Below are 3,585 nucleotides of genomic sequence, written 5' to 3'. Positions count from 1 at the left end.
AAAGAACCCCTTGCCCTTATATTGGTGCTGCGGTGGGAAACTACAGAACGTTTTGATGTATGTGTTTTGTGCTGGCTTCTGAGAGAACAAAGGAAATCTGGATTATCTCAATGAATCAGCACTTCACTGAGTGGTAAGTGACTCAACACTCTTCATTACAGCATTACTAGCCTACTTAAATCACAATTCTTTCCAAGCAGTTAGCCAGAGGAATGGTAGAGTTTCACAGGAATACCCCCCATCATCCAGAGTTCTTTCTTAGAAACTGTCTTATTAAGTTTGCTCAGTAGCAATCAATTGGCAAGGTTTTAATTTGAGTTGTGTAAGAGGAGCATTCATCACTTTTCGCTATTAGTCTGGACACAGTGTAAACAATGAACTCGTAAAATATCTGATTATTCTCAAATCTCGTGTCTAGCTGTGTGGGAGAACAAGAATGGCAGAAGTCTTGGCTTCTCCTATATTCGTTGCTAGTTCTCTCATGTGAAGCTTTTTGCTTAGAGGCATATGATGATGATGAAAACCACTATTTCAGCAATGTGTTGCTAATTTGGGAATCTTCTGCAAAAGAAGTTTGTTTATATGTTATGAGTTTGGCTGTCTTGGTTATCATGAATGGACCCATCCTCATGGCTGTGGTTTCGCCTGACAAGTTTGATTGGGTGATCTGGGATTTAACAAACAGGCTTTAACAGTCCTTCATCACCTTGAATCTCTCTTGAGCCGTTGACAACCAACAGTGCTTGGAAGAGGCACAGCGGGAGTGAGTTCAGAAGATGGAGAGTGAGCTGAAAGTGTTTAGGTGGCATTTGCTAAAACTGAACAACCTTTGGATACATTGATACATTGTATATCTGTAAAACAAAATTAATTTGGATCATCAGGTGCCTGGTGTTGGTGTTTACTTGCTTCGCCTATGATCTGCCTGTAAATTTGTAATAAAACAGATATTGCTACATTTTCAGTGCTCCTCAACAGTTGCCCTGCACATGCCCGATCTCGTCTGATCTCAGAAGCTAAGCAAGGTCAGGCCTGGTTAGTACTTGGATGGGAGACCGCCTGGGAATACCGGGTACTGTAGGCTTATACCATAGTCTTTCGAGACTGAAGGTTGCCAACCATTTTTCTTTATCTAAAAGAAATGAAACCCTTTAGTGCTACCCCTGGACTTCCCACCATCCAGGGAGAGCATGTAGTAACCAATACTATATATTAAGGTATTTTCACCAGTATTGTGGGTTTGTACTTAACCAGTGCTTCTACAAATAATAACATTGCTGTACTTACTGTCTTCAATATTGCATATTTAAGTAAGATTGATTTGTTATATCATCATATGTTTCTGCAAGGTATGGCCGGATCCTGGGTGTGTTTACTCAGAATTGAATATTTTAAATTGCTTAGAGACCAATCATATGCTCCCCCTCCCCTTCACAATGATGCAGCCGCACATGCAAAAAGGCTACTGCTGCATCCTGCATGGAGGAGGGGCAGATTTGGAGGCTTGAGAGAGGTAAGGAAACATATTTTCACTTACCTCCCTGTAACCATCTTAACTGTCAATGGGTCTCCACAGATCTGTGCTAGCTCTTTAGCTGGCAAACGTCCAAGAGATAAAGGGGGCAGAGAGGCTGGTAAATGAGGGGCTAAGATTCAGTGTGCACCACCACTGCTAGATACACCCATTGTTGTAGCCTCCTTGCCTTGTTCCTCCCATCCCCACCCAATTTAGTCCCCTCTCTGCCCCTCCCTGCCTCCTTTCTTCTGCTGTTGTAAATGCTCACACATGAATCTGAGCCAGGGAATCTGAAAGACTGCTTCCTCTTACGTGAATTTGCCTGCCTGTAAGATCCATGGCAGGGCGTTGTCAGTGATTCTCCCTGAGCTTTGGAACTACATTCCCTGGAAGTAGGACTGGTGCCCTCCTTATATATTTTTCACTGACAGTTGAAGGCTTTTCTTCAGCCTTCAAAGATTTATTTTGAATGTGTTCTCTCAATAAATGTGATAGTTTACTTTTGGTTGTGTTGGTGTCTGTAGCATTAACTATTCTTTTTGTTGTTATTGATTTTTGTTAAAGTGTACCTGCTTTTAATTTTCTGCAAGCTTCTCTGAGTCTTTTGATGAAAAGTGCAATATATAATAAATAAATAAGTAAAGCCCACCACAGTTAATGGGCCTTACTCCCAGGTAAGGGTCCAATCCTATCCAACTTTCCAGCACTGGTGCAGCTGCAGTGCAGAGTCAAGGAAACAAACATTTGCTTACCTTGTGGAGGCCTCCATGACTACCCTTCCTCCACAGGATGCAGCACACATCCCATGGGCACAGCTACACCAGGGCTGGAAAGTTGGATAGGATTTGGCCCTAAGTCCGCGTTGTAGCTGTAGCCAGTCTTCTTTTGCATTCTGTTTAAAATGCTGGATGGGGTCCAAAGTTGCAGCTGGCAACATTTGTTCCGCAAGCTGGTAAAATGAATTTGCCACGTCTATAACACATGTGGAACTGAACCAGAGGGCACTGTCTGCAAGGAATTTGAGATGTTCTGCTTGGGTGTGGTGACTGCATAGTTTTGAACGTAGGGTCCAGTCAACTATTCCTGTCAGTGCCTGGTTGCCCTGCCAGTTTCTAAGGCATTGTTCCTTTCCGCCCACATGGATGGAACACCCAGACAGCAACAGTGAGAGTTCCCAGAATGAAGCTGGCAAGAAATAAGCACAGCATTTGGCTCTCGTTCTAAGCTTGAGCTTTTTTTTTCCACTAGAGAACTGTTTGTAATAACAGCGTGGTGATGGTGGTGGCCAAGTTTAAAAGCAGGTAGAAATGCATTTCTCGAGTTCCCATTACAGATCTCTCATAGTAAGTGGACCAATGGCCATCATATCCTTTTTCTTTAAGACAGAACTGCTTCCCACATGATATTTCCTGCACAAAAAATGAGAGGAAAATGGAAGCTCACTTATTATTGAGAGAAGAAACGAGCGCAGACCTTGAAAGCCCTTGGATGCCTGGTGACATGTGGGTAGTCTATTTTCATGGGATGATAGAGATGGTCTGTAATGGAACTGTATAGCTCCCTGTGATACTTGCCTGGGGTGGTTCAGGTCTTCTGAGTGTAACTCCTGATCTGTTCTAGTCTCAGATGAGGTCCTAGAAGCTTGGCCCATCCCTGGAACCCCACAGCTTAGAAGAGAACATTCTAGATAGGTAAAGATGTACAGAAATGGCCATCAGTAATTTCAGAGGGCACTTTCTCTTAAAGGAATATAACTGCAAATTGGCCACATTGCATGTGGTTTTGGCAGATGAAGCAGATACCTTCAAAAAGACTATCAGTAACAGTAAACATCCAGGACCTCAGAGAACCCTGCAGCTTTCAGGCTGCAAATGGAAACAATCCTTTCCCCCAGGCCTTTTCTCCTGAAAGCAGTAATTCAAACAGAGTATGGGAGCAACTGAAGAAGGATATGCATAACATAGTGCAATCCTAAGGACTTGTTGGGCGGTGCAAGTTCCTTGCGCCAGTCCAGGAGGGTCGCAAATGTACCATAAAGCACATTTGTGCCTCCGTGCAGGTTGGCTGGG

At 43.4% G+C, this 3,585-nt stretch overlaps 1 pseudogene; it reads left to right on the top strand.

Annotated features, from left to right (window-relative positions):
- The first annotated feature begins 970 nt into the window (after positions 1-970).
- On the top strand, positions 971-1,084 carry LOC136646656 (5S ribosomal RNA; annotated as a pseudogene).
- The last annotated feature ends 2,501 nt before the right edge of the window (positions 1,085-3,585 follow it).

Source organism: Tiliqua scincoides, chromosome 3 (genome assembly GCF_035046505.1).
Source record: "Tiliqua scincoides isolate rTilSci1 chromosome 3, rTilSci1.hap2, whole genome shotgun sequence".
In the NCBI taxonomy this organism is placed as follows: Eukaryota; Metazoa; Chordata; class Lepidosauria; order Squamata; family Scincidae; genus Tiliqua; species Tiliqua scincoides.
The sequence above is the reverse complement of the archived record's forward strand: the minus strand, read 5'-3'. Positions and strand labels throughout refer to the sequence as shown.